This window comes from Gossypium arboreum, chromosome 10 (assembly GCF_025698485.1).
Source record: "Gossypium arboreum isolate Shixiya-1 chromosome 10, ASM2569848v2, whole genome shotgun sequence".
Classification (NCBI taxonomy): Eukaryota; Viridiplantae; Streptophyta; class Magnoliopsida; order Malvales; family Malvaceae; genus Gossypium; species Gossypium arboreum.
In genome coordinates, this window is record NC_069079.1 from 42599933 (window position 1) to 42616280 (window position 16348).

The following is a 16348-nucleotide window of genomic DNA, read 5'->3' on the forward strand; positions in this document are numbered from 1 at the left end:
TACAGGTTCAGTTTTAGATTCAGATTCAGATATGCAAAATCCTATCCCCATCTTCTACAAAACAACTCCGACCATCCTATCACACCATATGGGGTTAAAAACACCCACCCATCCTTACACACCATATTGCGCCATAGAGCCACATATCAGATAATATGCAGCCAAGCTTCCAGAATTAAGGCGAATAACGTTGAACAAAATACTTCTTCTGCAAATACAAATCCCGACCTAATAACGATACAAAATTTCAAATACAGATATATTGAATTAAACATGTTTTATACAATTAACGAATATACATACATCAGTATAGTCCGATATACATTTAGTATCCTACTCAGATCAGTCTATCAAAATATCATAGCATGCAAATCAAGGCCGTGTGGCCCACACGGCCACACTCGAGCCACCACATGGCCGTGTGTTGTGCACGGCCATGCCTTCATCGACCGTACGACCTTGTCTCATACATGGTCATCCATACGGACGACCACACACCCGTGTGGCGACTACAGATTCATTTTTTGGCTTTTGCCGAAGCCTCATTTTCTATGTTTCGAGTACACACCTGGTTTCGATTTGATGCTAAAATGACCCCGAGCCTTTTGTAACCTAAAAACAGAGTACCCATCATCTAAATTAGCAATTAAATCACAAATTCCTCAAACCCAAATCGAGCCAAACACACTCACTTACCGCGATCACACCTGTCTACTCGCACAAATCAGACCGTTGGAGTGGCAACCACTGCCTCACCGCCTTCTCCTACACTACAGAATTCAACTATTACTACCATTTATCGGTGATCAATAAGATTGCCCAAAATTCCAACAGTCAACTGTTAACAATAAACCCAATTTCACTTACCACGTCGATTAACGAATCCAAAAGAAATCGTAGTAACAATAGTTACACTAGGAAATAGCAGAAATCTTAGGAAGAAGCAAAAAGAGATTGAAAGTGGAAAGAAAACAACAGAGAGCAAAAGAAAATAAATAACGTCAAATCTTTTTGGGGATTTTTGAAAAGAGAGGAATTTTGAAACAAATAAAATACGAGATATAACACAAAATCCCTTAATTTCCTCCCACTTACCCACTATCTCAACCTTCTTAGACTTTCAACTCAACCGAGACTCTACAAGTCAAACGAGCAAAAATTAACTCCCACGCTCGCACAGGGATTTAAAAATAGAACCTCCAACACACCAACCCCCTTACCACTCAAACCAGCAGACTCATTCTAATGTGAACTAACAAAAAATTTAATATAAGCCCACCGAACAATGATAAGGCTTGGATTCAAAAATAACAAAATTTGCCAAATATGAGACTTGAACCCAAGACCTCTCAGACACTCCTAAAACACTTAACCACTAAAGCAAATACACATTTATATCAAATTTCACAGAAGCATAAATAAATTATTTGAGGCGTTACAACATATGTCTAAAAACTTATTCTGGCAGTCAAATAGGATACAATACCAATAGAAAACATTGCTGTAGGTTTTGTTAATATAAAACTTTACCGACGGTAATTTACCATCGATATATACCTTATGGTCTAAATGACGCTTATCCGTCAGTAAAAGTACTATCATCTATTTTTATCGTATCATTTTTAACAGCCTTTTTACTGATGATTTTGTTACCAATAGTATATTACCATATGATTTTGTGACAATAATTTATTGAAGAAAACTTTTTATTTGTCAACAAATGTTATTAAAATAAGTAATAGTTTTCAAACATTACATGATAATGGAGATATATTAGAGTACCATATACAATATATATATATATATATATATATGTAACAACCATAAATAAGCATACAAATATATATATTAGAAGTTAAAAATCTTATCTTAAGTTAAAAATCTTATCTTACTTTCTTGATGATAAACAATCATTTCATCTTTGAAGTCATCAATATTCCATAGTTTCAGATGCAGCATTTGAAAATTGTTTAATGCGAAATTATTTCTTACTATATTGCACTTAATAACCACAAAATAATTATTGCTTCATAAAATTTATCTTAAAGACTTAAAATTGTTAGAAAAATAAATAATTGGAACATAATCAAGAAAAATAAAATATGTTACTAAAATATAACAATTTTGAGGCGTAGAATACTTTCTTTTAAGGTTTTTATATGCCTCTAGGATATAATAAAGCCCTCAACATTCTAAACAGAACAATTAAAATGATTAATAGAAAAGTCCTTTCTATAGACATCAAATTGGTATATCTTTCCTTGAGAGACTCTTTCATAGGGATATATCTTTTAATGAGATGTCATTTCATAGGATTATATTGTTTTATGTAAAGTTATATTTTATAAGATAATTTTACGTTCAAAAATATATCTTTACAATACAGTTATATGATCAATAATATAATTTAGTATAAGTTATTAAACTTTTCTACATAATAAATTATTATTAACATTATAAACTACTAACATATATAATATAGGAGAAAATGTACTTAATGAAATTGAATTATTCATATAATACTTCTAGTACAATAAGCCGAAACAACAGGTCGCTAAGCGGATAAGTATAAAACCATGACATGTCAAGCTATGGGGCGATTTTAGCACCTCAAGCTTTAAAAAATCCTTCAAAATTTTTTTAGGGAAAAATCCTCAGTTGAGTATTCTACAAATTTATTGAGGAAAAAGGAACAAATATTAAAGTCTCAATAGAGTATTCTACTAATTCCTGATGCTGTTGCAAAGGGCATGCTTTAATTATCTAAGAGTTATGGAGTTTTTAAGTTTAAACCTTTTCTCCTAAGGAATGAGTGTAACGGGGCACCAGAGGCATACTCCCAAAACTTCTTGGTGGCATACAAAATGCTTCATATGATGCTTTTGCAAGAAAATTATGAAGCCATTATGTTTGGACTATTGGAATTTTGTTCTCTAAGTATAGTTATTTCGTAATAAATATTTATAACTTATCAAACCATTGATTAATAAAATTATGTAGTTAAATTATTATATTTTCTGTTTTTTTATTTTTCATGAAAAATAAAATAAACTAAAAAATTGGCTCATTGATTATTTAAGATTTAACTAATATTAAGTTGCATAATAGGGATGAGTTATGATTTGACAAGACAACTTATATTAGTAGGTAATTCAAATAGTTTATAGTTCAATAATCAAAATGAACAACTAATTTTAAGGTCTATTATGTTGCCTATCAAATCTAATTTAACAGATATCTTAAGTAGCCTACAACGCAAATGTATTAATTATTGTTTTTAGGAAATGTATTAATTATATTTTATTAAATAAAACGAATGTTAATTAAGATATTATTTCAATTAATGTTATACGCATTTCAATAAAATTTATCTTGATTTGCCTACAAGGAAAGCTATCGAGTTCTCACTTACCTATAACAGGGATTGAATTCTTTGCCAATATAAGTGTTATATTACTACCAAGAGAATGAAATCTATCAAACAAGCTATCATTAAAAACTTCTTTAAATAATTTTTGAATTTTAATCTTGGCATTTAAGTAGCTTCTTTTTATTTATTAATAAAATGTAAATATAATTAAAATTTATTTAAATATAATTTTATTTTGAGATAAATATTAAACTTATACATAAACTTGGATCTAATGTGCAATGTTATCTATGAACTTTGATTTTATCTTATTTTTATATGAAATTTTATTTGATTTAATTTTTTACAAATCACTAACAACATTATCAAATTAATACCATTTTACGTTGATATAGCATACATAAACAATTATATTAATCCAATATGAAAGTAAATATATGTATCTATTTTTAAATGTGTAAAATTAATTAAAATAAGTTCCATGTATATATACAAACCATAGTTAAAGTTTCATGTGTATAATTGCACCAAATAAAAGTTGATGTATCAAATTACACATTGGACCAAAGTTCATGTATAAAATTGATATTTATCCCTTTTATCTTGTATAAGATGAACAAAATAGTTGCATAACAACTGCTTTTCTATAACATTCAAATGATATTATAGGCATATACCAATTATTTTATCGGTTATAGAGAAATAATTGGTATATGCCTATAATATATGTAAAGGGAGTGGATAATGGTTTAGAATTGGATAGGGCCAAGAAGGATTTGTTAAACATGAGCCTTATTATCCAAGTGGACCTGAATGAGGATTGTGGGCAGCAAAAGAGTTTGGGTCTGGGTGCGGGTTCTACAAGTGAAACTGGACAGTCTCTAAGGAAAAATAGTAGCCCAATTGCTACTGAAGAAGGTGGTAATTGTTCGGGGGGTAGGAGTGTAACGCCCCAATTTTTGGGAATTCTGTGAATGTTGGCATAAGTTTAATTATGTTAGTGGGCCTCTAGAAGGCCTAAGCTTAAGATAGAACCCGGCAATTTTAGTTAATTTTTGTTCCATAAGAAAAAGGGGGTGAAATTATGAAATAGAACCTATGTGAAAATGTTTGAAAATGCTATAGGCTAAATTGAAGTGGCCAAATAAATAGGAGTGCAAAATAGGAGGATTTGCATGACAAACCTCCCATTTTACATGAAGTGGCCAGCCATCATGTTGTTGTAGACAATATGAGCACTTGATATCCATAATTCATGGTACAAATTGATAATGGGTTAGGTAAATGTTCCATGATAATGGATTAGGTAAATATTCCATGATAATGGGTTAGGTAAATGTTCCATGATAATGGTTTAGGTAAATGTTCCATGATGGGCATTTCATGTCTTTTGTATTAAAGAATTAAATGGATGAAATATGAAATTTTATTTAAAAAAAAGGGGTGAAAAGAACAAAGTTTTGTCCATCTTTGTTCATCATAGCCTAAAGTTAGAGAAGAGAAAGGAGAGGAGAAAGCTCTTGAATGTTCGGTCACTTGGGGAAGAAAATTGAAGGTAAGTTCATGGTAGTTTGCTTCTATCTTGATGTTCATGAGTTCTTCTTGATTCTACCTTAACTCTTGAAGCATATTTTGGTTTTTTGTTGTGTTGTGAGCATTTGGTCATGAATTAAAATGAAGGAAATGGTTGTTGTTTCATGTTCTTTTGATGACACTACAGGAGAATAGACTTTTAGCGGCGTTTTTTTTACCTTTAGCGGCGTTTTCACAAGCGCCGCAAAAAACGTCACTATAGCACACACCGCAAAATTTTGCATCGTTATTTTCTCAAAAACGCCGCTAAAGATCGGGACCTTTAGCGGCGCTTCCCCAGAAACGCCGCTAAAGATCGTGACCTATAGCGACGCTTTCCCCAAAAACGCCGCTAAAGATTGTGACCTATAGCGGCGCTTTCCCCAAAAACGCCGCTAAAGATCGTGACCTATAGCGACGCTTTCCCCAAAAACGCCGCTAAAGACCATATATATTTCAACTTTTCATACAAAATTTACATACTTACCTTAAATGATCATACAAAATTTAAATAACCTAACAATAGAAACATTTTAAATTGTTTTTGAGTTCAAAAACATTAATAAGAGAACTTTTCATTTGTTCAAAATGTTAACATAATCAATCTTTGGAAACCCAATCTAATGAGTACAATACACTTTCTTCTAAAAAGTAAAATCTTTGAAACTTCTGCCGAATAAACAACATGATGTTCACTATAAGAAACTTCAACTACAAGCATACTACAATTACTTGTCAGTTTAATTCCAGCAGAGCTTCTTGATTGACCTGCTCCAGACCTGTACAAGTCTTGTCAGTTGAAGCTACTGCACCCATGATCATACCTAAAATTGCAAAAACATAGAATCAATGAACTCATATAGAGTATAACAAATCATTTGTGAGCTTTGAAGTTCTTAAAATACTACACAAAGAACATTTAAACACTTCAATTTACAGATTTAAATTCTTCATTTACAACATTTAAACACTTCAATTTACAGATTTAAACACTTCAATTTACAAAGATTTAAACAAAGAAGAACCATCAATTAAATAAAAGGAATTTTAAACATTTAATAGCCATTTCCATCATAATCGACAAAGAAATTATCCACCATTTAATTAGCTTAGTTTCAGATTAATTCGGTAATGAGCAACAATATATAGCAAGATTCAATCCACCACACAAAGATATTTCAAACATCAATTTACTCACTTCCGGACCTCATTAACAGCAGCAATTTAACTAATTTCTTTCATACAGTTCTTCCAACCCGAAACAGCAAGATTAAACCACCAAGGATTGAGCATTTTATGTGACAAAGACCACGAAAAGCTCACCAAAAGATCTGTTCAAAGTACCGAGATCCTCACGCTAGCATTTTAAGTGACAAAGACCAAGAAAGGCTTGAAACACTGTGTTTCAATCCCTAATAGCTTCCTTAAAAAAAAATCTGTAAACTAGCAAAACCAACCAAGTGACACTAAAGGGTAAAAAATGAATTAAAAACAAAACAAAGATCCTGACCTGAGACCAATACTTAAACTGTATATATATTATACATGAACTATTTTAGAATTCAACACTTCAAACAAAATATAAGCACAAACTATTTCATGCATGCTCAACAAATCAACAAGCATTTAGTTCAGTCACATATTAAAATAACACGAAACTTATTAAAGATTTCTTGAGGAATAATCATGAACATTAAAGCTTCAATAACCATTAAACAGCAAAAATGCAAAAAATAAGAGAAAATTGACTCAAAAAACATACCAGTCCAGCACTCCATTCTTGCGCAAGGAGATATTTTTATTACATCAGGTGGATCAACACTAATATTTAAACATAAAACGAGGGCCAAACATCCTGTCTTCATCTCCATATCAAGACAAATTTAAGGAAAAATAGTTCTTAGGGGATGGTTTCTAATATTTATTAAGAAGAAACATACTATTATCTAAGAATCAAATTCAGTTCCAAGAAAGAAAATATTACTTAATGTATTGCAAAGAAACCCTAGCAATTTAGCAATCCTTTCGTTAAGTTTTAACCTCCTATTGAAGTAAACCAAAGTTGTAAACCAAAGAACTATGTACCACTCATTTACGTAAATCGCAAAAGATGATAAGAACAAATTTAAAATATGTTATTCTAATCATCTAGGCAACGGGCATGACACTGCAGTAGAAGAAAATACCCTTTAACAAATTACAAAATGCAACCAGTCTCAAGTAGCAGGTAAGGATACTTACAGCAATTAGCTCAATTGTCACCTGAGCAAGTTCAATCGATACAAGTGATACATTGAGATACATTGAGCAATTAAAATGAAAAGCAAGCCATTCAATCGATGCAAGTGATACATTGAGGGAAAGACATACAGAATATAGCGAACATACCCAAGAAGTCCAAATGCATAGAGACTCGCAAAGTGGAAACTCCAAAAGGAAAGAGCAAGCAAGGAAATCTGATATATTCAACAGGAAATAATCTTAAGAACACAAAACAACTTCTGTGAAGGTAAGACAAATTCGATCCATATGTCCGAAGAAAAGAAATTACCTAAAGGTTCACTCCAACCCTTTGGTTCCTGTTGGACATACAAGATAGATTAAAATGAAAACATGACTACTGACCCTGTCATCCATTGATGTCCCTACTATAGCCAGTAATGATTGAAAAAAAATAGTTCTCATGGGACATATCTATAATTTTTTGGGGTTTTATTACTCTTATTACTACTATTTTATGGCATAGAATTTGCATTAGTTCACATCTGTATGTAGTTCCAGAGATATTATGATTGTAAACACAATCAATACAAAAGGGATAAAAGTTCTATAAAGTAAAAGAAATGTTCTATACTTACTGGAAAACCATAAGTAAAATAGTTAATGCCGAAAGTCCGTAAGATTGGTCCTCTTAACAAAATATTAGTGTGCCTAACACCAGATCTGCAAAGCATTTTCCACAGGGGGAGAGAGAGAGAGATGTTAAAATTGTAGATATCAATGCAAATCCTATCATGTTATGCAATGATAAATATAAAAACAACCTTATATCATGTTGAATACCAAACTTATAAATACAAGGTGTGCATGGTTTCATGTTTTGCTGTTCCATTAAATTTTCAATACCAAAACCAACTAAAATGTGCTGAAAAAATCAAAATAAACTGTAAGTTAGTCAATTTGGAAAACCTCCCCAATTAAATACCTTGATTTACGAATAAAGAATGAATGCTTTGAAGAAAGAAGTTGCCTAGTCAAGCTGCTTGCTCTTGCCGACATGATGAAATCCATTTCTATAAGATCACATCTAATCCAAGATAGCTGAAAAAGAATTAAGAGTTACAGAAAGGTTAGCGATTGTAGCACCCCAAACCCGGCCCAGAAGTTATGGCCGGATCCGGCATGCCACATCAAAACGTAAAAAAAAAAAATTCCATTTTAAGTCCAGAAAATCGTACTTGATGTTCAAAAGATTAATTCATTAAGGGTTAAAGTGAAAGGAAGCTGTGCACCAGGTAGGAAACCGGAAAAGAGGTGGTGAGTCCATCGGACTGCTTAAGTACCAAGCTCCCTTCGAATCCAATCTTAGACATGCATACCGCCATTGCCACACCTTAACGTCATGGATATTTCTAGGAAACCGATTTGATTAAGTCATTTTTAGGAAAAGTGATTAATTTTGGAAAATACTTTCATTATGGAAGCTTTGCTTGTTGTCGTGTTATTTTGAAATCAACTGTTGTTTTTAAAACGCGCCTAAAGCTATCCAAATTCAACAGTTAAAATAAGTATTACCTATCTTAGTAATACATATTAAAACCATAAAAATAATTAAGCGCCTTATTACATTTAAAAACCCAAAACTTCAAACGTAAATAAAAGGATGTCCAATTCACCAGAAGAAAATCAAACTTTCAGAACGGGTGGCCACTCCGAATTCCCTCACAGCTCCAAGCCCACTATGGTTGGGGATTTCCTGCGTGGATGAAAATAAAAGGGGTGAGTTTGGGGAAACTCAGTGTGTAAGGAAAACCCATTTAAAGCCCAAGTCAGCTCAAGCCTATTGGGCCTAAGCCCATTCAGGTAACAGTGGTACTGGGCCAGAGCCCTTTTCAGATTACAATAAACTAGGCCTTAGCCCCTTATTCAGATAATGAAGATGGCCCATAGGCCCATTTCAAAATACATGCAACATCAAGTAAACATATGCAAGCCCATTTGGGAGACTACTCAACCCACCAACCACTACACTCCACCCGTACCAGCCATACACTCCATGTGGGAATAGCTCAACCCACCCAAATTTAACACTCCACGATTTTGCCCTTGTTTGCTCAGCTATCAATAAATTGAGGCAAAGCCTCCAAGACGTGGACAAGCCACTTTCAGATTTCCTCCATCAATATCCCAATCCCATGCATTAGATAATAACAACATGGCATGCAGTAAATAACAACAGTCAAATATGCATTTAGGTCAATTTAACCCTAGGGGTATTTCGATAATTTATCACCTAGGGGTAAAACTGTAAATTTTTCACTTTTAAATGTATTTCAGTTATTTATCTATTTTAGGGTTTTTCATGCATATTCTTACTTTTCACGTACTAACAGAATTACGTACCAAGGGTTCTTACCGAATTGGGCCCGTTGGCCCATCATTCCAATTTTGGCCCATTAAGCCCAAAAATATCGAGGGCACAGAAATCATGCACTTTACAGTCTAAATTTTGCAGCTTACCAAAAACATTAATCGATTTACCTCACGAGCATTCGCACACTCGCAAATCTACAAAATACCGGTTTTCGGCATTTCGACTTTTCGACTTTTGCCGATCCAGACTAAGAAAGAGGGTGTTAGTTACACACTTGTCTGCGACGATATGCTGACGAGATCCACACACGAACTGCCTACAATTGGATTACTAACACGTTAATCTAACTATTCAAATACGAACTACGTATTAACCCCTTACAATATTCGGCCAACCACACCTACAGATCATAGTAAGCTTATAAGAAATCAATAAGCAACTCATTAACAAATTTTTGTCAATGTTTACCACATAATCAAAATTTCACTGCAAGCTGTCTTCCTGAGCAACAGTCACTAAATCATTTATAACTGGAGCTACGAAACTCCAAATAAAGTTCCGTTAATTTTCCCTGAAAATAGACTCATATATCTTCTATCCATAAAATTTTCAGAATTTTTGGTTTATCCAATCAATACCAGATTTTTCTCAAAGTTTCCCATGTTTCACTGTTTGACTAATCTGACCACTCTTCATTACGAATCAAATTTCTCATTGTAAAGAATTCAAAATATGTTCTTGTTTATTTCATTAGAAACTAGACTCAATAAGCTTTAATTACATAATTTATTCAGCTTCTAATTCATCTCCCACAATTTATGGTGATTTTCCAAAGTCACATTACTGCTGCTGTCCCAAGCAGATTTATTACCAAATCACTCTTTCACACCTAACTTGCATGCTTGTTATTTAAACATGTATATCACCAATCAATCATCACATATCTATGATTTTACTTAAGTATAATCTCCATTTCATCATTTTAAAGCACAACATGTTAGATGATTTTTCCCTTTAACATCTAAGGCACATGCATGCTCATTTGTTTGGCTCAACTTCACCTATCTTCCATTTTTCATCAAAAGAACATGAAACAACAACCATTTCCTTCATTTTAATTCATGAGTAAATGCTCACAACACAACTAAAATCAAAATATACTTCAAGAGTTAAGTTAGAATCAAGAAGAACTCATGAACCTCAAAATAGAAGCAAGGTACCAAGAACTTACCTTCAATTTTCCTCCTCCTAATGACCGAATACTCAAGAGTTTTCTCCTCTCCTTTCTCTTCTCTAACTTTCAGCTATGATGAACAAAGATGGACAAAACTTTGTTCTTTTCACCCTTTTTCTTTTAATAAAACTTCATATTTCATCCATTTAATTCTTTAATACAAAAGACATGAAATTCTTATCATGAAACATTTACCTAACACATTATCATGAAACATTTACCTAACCCATTATCATGAAACATTTACCTAACCCATTATCATGAAACATTTACCTAACCTATTATCAATTTGTATCAATTTGTACCATAAATTATGGGTATCAAGTGTACATTTTGTCTATATTCAACATGATGGCTGGCCACTTCATGTAAAATGGGAGGTTTGTCATGCAAATCCTCCTATTTTGCACTCCTATTTATTTGGCCATTTCAATTTAGCCTATAGCATTTTCAAACATTTTCACATAGGCCCTATTTCATAATTTCACCCCCTTTTTCTTATGGAACAAAAATTAACTAAAATTGTCGGGTTCTATCTTAAGTTTGGGCTTTCTAGAGGCCCACTAACATAATTAAACCTATGCCAACATTCACAGAATTCCCAAAATTGGGGCGTTACAACTCTACCCTCCTTAAAGAAATTTCGTCCTCTAAATTTACCTAATCCAAACAGATGAGGGTATTGTTGTTGCATCGCCTCTTCGCTCCCAAACTCGAAGTTTCCTTCCTTAACTTGTTGAAAACGAGTGACCAAAGACTCATCGTTCAACTGCTTTTTCCTTAATCGATCCACCAGTTTGGCCTCACTTGCAACTCACCAACAGACTTCCATCATCATACAGACTTAGACGAGCAAACATTGCTCTCGGATCGACATCTGACTCTACGACTTAGAGCATCGGCTACCACATTAGCCTTGCTTGGGTGATACTCGATCGAACAGTCATAATCCTTAAGCAACTCAATCCATCTCCTTTGCCTAAGGTTCAGCTCCTTCTGAGTCATCAAATACTTAAGACTCTTATGGTCAGTGTATATAATACACCTTTCTCCGTACAAGTAATGTCTCCAAATCTTAAGTGCAAATATCACTGCTGCCAACTCTAAATCATGAGTCAAATAGTTTCCCTCATGAGGCTTAAGCTATCGTGATGCATATGCAACCACCTTACCCTCTTGCATTAACACGCAGCCTAAACCCACGTGTGATGCTTCACTGTACACAATAAAATCCTTCCCAGACTCCGGTTGAATTAACACAGGTGCTTCAGTCAGAACTTTCTTCAACTTCTCAAAAGCTTCTTACTGCTTCTTAGTTCATACAAATGGTACTCCTTTCCTTATGAGTTTTGTTAAAGGTGCTGCCATCACAGAAAAACCTTTTACAAACCTTCTGTAGTATCCTGCCAGTCCTAGGAAACTCCGTATTTCCGACACTGACCTAGGTGGCTTCCATTCCAAAATCGCTTCAATTTTCTGAGGGTCCACCTTAATCCCCTTAGCAGAGACCACATGTCCTAAGAAGGTTACCTCCCTCAACCAAAATTCACACTTGTTGAATTTCGCAAAGAGTTCCTTCTCCCTTAATACTTACAGCACTATACGGAGATGCTCATCATGTTTCGCTTTGATTCGAATATACCAGATATCGTCAATAAAGACGACTACGAACTGATCCAAAAATGGTTGGAACACACGATTCATCAGATCCATAAACGCTGCAGGAGCGTTCTTTAGTCCAAATGGCATAACCAGAAACTCGTAATGACCATACCGAGTCCTGAATGTCGTCTTTTGGATATCTGCCTCCTTGACCCTTAACTGATGATATCCAGATCGAAGGTCGATCTTGGAAAATACAGAAGCTCCTCTAAGCTGGTCGAATAGATCGTCAATCCTTGGCAGTGGATACTTATTCTTAATTGTCAGTTTGTTCAACTGGCGATAATCAATGCACATCCGCATCGTACCATCCTTCTTTTTCACGAATAGCACTAGTGCTCCCCATGAAGACACGCTTGGCCTAATAAAGCCCCTATCCAACAACTCTTGAATTTGAGCATTTAACTCTACTAACTCCTTCGGTGCCATCCTATACGGTGCGATAGACACAGGCGCCGTTCCAGGCAATAAATCTATTCCAAACTCAACTTCTCGGTTCGGAGGCAATCCTGGAAGCTCCCCTGGAAAAACATCTTGGAACTCCTTTACGGTCCTAACCTTATCCACTGTCAGTCCCTTCTTTTTCGACTGACTTACAAATACCAATTAGGCCTCACAACCTTTCCGAATCCACTTTTCGGCTCTTAATGCCGACACCACATTGGACAAATAATCCCTTCTCTCACCTATCACCATAACTTCCTCATCCTTTGTAGTTCTTAACACCATTCGTTTAGCAGCACAATCCAGAGTCGCCTTATGCTTAACAAGCCAATCCATTCCCAGAATGAGGTCAAACTCTCCGAATGGTAACTCCATCAGATCTCCAGGAAAAATCTTACCTTGAGTTTCTAAGGGTACATCCCTATACAGTTTGTCTACCCTAACCGAGTGACTCAAATGACTTAGTACAGATACCCCACTCACAATCTCCTCAGAGCAGTCCAAGTCGTCCATAATCCGTTCTGTGGCCTCCAACCAATATTCCGCCACATTCGGGCTATACCAGACACGCCCTTAAAGATCTCCGTTCCGTTAATCCCGAAGTCATTCAGAAATAGATCCCTGAATTTCGTTGCCCGAACTTGCTCCGGTAACCCTTTCCAGAACACGAAGCATTGCCTGTGACAGGGAATCATCCTCGGTGGCTCTATCATACAGCCCATTCTCATCCGTCGGTGGTGGTCGTGCCACTCCAGTGGGTATGTGTTCAGAAGACGAAGATCCAGCTTGAGTACTACCTCGGCCTCAACCACAGCCTCTTCCCTAAGTAGCTCTCGTACTCATATCGATTTATCTTGATTACGAATTTTTATGCATCAATTCAATATTCCAGTGTTTATTACAGATGTTTTATGAATCGACATGAATTTCAAAGTTTGTTTTCGCAGAATCAAGTTTAGCTACGCTTCATCTCTTATCGATTTTCCTATAGTTTTAGTATCATTCTATCTAGAGTATCCTAACAGGTTTCAAAGATGCATGATAATTCAGAAAATATTCGAAAAATTCGAATACTTACAGACTTGAGCCGAGATTCTAATGCCACCTTCTAAAGATCTAAATTCAAAATCGAGTTTTCGCATTCTTTATAAAATTTTCGCTTTGAAAATCTTTGTTTTTGTAAACCCATTCCACACCGAGTTGTTGTAATCTGGCTCGATACCACTAAATGTAGCACCCCAAACCCGCCCGAAGTTATGGCTTGATCCAGATGCCACATCAAAACGTAAAAAAATTTCCATTTTAAGTCCGTAAAATCGTATTTGATGTTCAAAAGATTAATTCATTAAGGGTTAAAGTGAAAGGAAGTCAGCACCGTAGGAAACCGGAAAGAGGTGGTGAGTCCATCGGATCGCTATACCAAGCTCCTTCGGATCCAATCCTGACATGCATACCGCCATTGCCACACCTTAACGTCATGGATATTTCTAGGAAACCGATTTGATTAAGTCATTTTAGGAAAAGTGATTAATTTTGGAAAATACTTTCATTACGGAAGCTTTGCTTGTTGTCGTGTTATTTTGAAATCAACTGCTTTTTTTTAAAACGCCTAAAGCTATCCAAATTCAACAGCTTAAAATAAGTATTACCTATCTTAGTAATACATATTAAAACCATAAAAATAATTAAGCTGCCTTATTACATTTAAAACCCAAAACTTCAAACGTAAATAAAAGGATGTCCAATTCACCGAAGAAAATCAAACTTTCGAACGGTGGCAACTCCGAATTCCCTCACGACTCCAAGCCCACTATGGTTGGGGATTTCTGCGTGGATGAAAATAAAAGGGTGAGTTTGGGGAAACTCAGTGTGTAAGGAAAACCCATTTAAAGCCCAAGTCACTCAAGCCTATTGGGCCTAAGCCCATTCAGTAATAGTGGTATCGGGCCGAGCCCTTTTCAGACACAATAAACTAGGCCTTAGCCCTTATTCAGATAATGATGATGGCCCATAGGCCCATTTCAAAATACATGCAACATCAAGAACATATGCAAGCCCATTTGGGAGACTACTCAACCCACCAACCACTACACTCCACCCGTACCACCATACACTCCATGTGGGAATAGCTCAACCCACCCAAATTAACACTCCACGATTTGCGACCTTGTCACTCAGCTTATCAAAGAATTGAGGCAAAGCCTCCAAGACGTGACAAGCCACTTTCAGATTTCCTCCATCAATATCCCAATCCCATGCATTAGATAATAACAACATGGCATGCAAGAATAACAACAAATAAATATGCATTTAGGTCAATTTAACCCTAGGGGTATTTCGATAATTTATCACCTAGGGGTAAACCGTAAATTTTTCACTTTTAAATGTATTTCAGTTATTTATCTATTTTAGGTTTTTCATGCATATTCTTACTTTTCACGTACTAATGTAATTACGCATCAAGGGTTCTTACCGAATTGGGCCGCTGGCCCATCATTCCAATTTTGGCCCATTAAGCCCAAAAATATCGAGGCACGTAAATCATGCACTTTACGCCTAAATTTTGCAGCTTACCAAAAACATTAATCGATTTACCTCACGAGCATTCGCACACTCGCAAATCTACAAAATACCGGTTTTGGCATTTCGACTTTTCGACTTTTGCCGATCCGCACTAAGAAAGAGGGTGTTAGTTACACACTTGTTCTGCGATTTATATCTTGACGAGATCCACACACTAACCGCCTACAATTGGATTACTAACACGTTAATCTAACTATTCAAATACGAACTACGATTAACCCCTTACAATATTCGCCAACCACACCTACAGATCATAGTAAGCTTATAAGAAATCAATAAGCAACTCATTAACAAATTTTTGTCAATGTTTACCACATAATCAAAATTTCACTGCAAGCTGTCTTCCTGAGCAACAGTCACTAAATCATTTATAACTGGAGCTACGAAACTCCAAATAAAGTTCCGTTAATTTTCCCTGAAAATAGACTCATATATATTCTATCCATAAAATTTTCAGAATTTTTGGTTTATCCAATCAATACCAGATTTTTCTCAAAGTTTCCCATGTTTCACTGTTTGACTAATCTGACCACTCTTCATTACGAATCAAATTTCTCATTGTAAAGAATTCAAAATATGTTCTTGTTTATTTCATTAGAAACTAGACTCAATAAGCTTTAATTACATAATTTATTCAGCTTCTAATTCATCTCCCACAATTTATGGTGATTTTCCAAAGTCACATTACTGCTGCTGTCCCAAGCAGATTTATTACCAAATCACTCTTTCACACCTAACTTGCATGCTTGTTATTTAAACATGTATATCACCAATCAATCATCACATATCTATGATTTTACTTAAGTATAATCTCCATTTCATCATTTTAAAGCACAACATGTTAGATGATTTTTCCCTTTAACATCTAAGGCACATGCATGCTCATTTG

General features: G+C 34.9%; 1 long non-coding RNA gene across 1 annotated transcript; it reads right to left on the reverse strand.

The window, feature by feature from the left end:
* Window positions 1-5473: 5473 nt before the first annotated feature.
* Window positions 5474-7834, reverse strand: LOC128282554 (uncharacterized). The gene is made up of 4 exons (XR_008272856.1): window positions 7801-7834; window positions 7494-7521; window positions 7331-7398; window positions 5474-5766 (listed from the first exon to the last, which is right to left on the reverse strand). It is a non-coding gene; the product is annotated as an uncharacterized LOC128282554 (long non-coding RNA).
* Between the last annotated feature and the right edge of the window lie 8514 nt (window positions 7835-16348).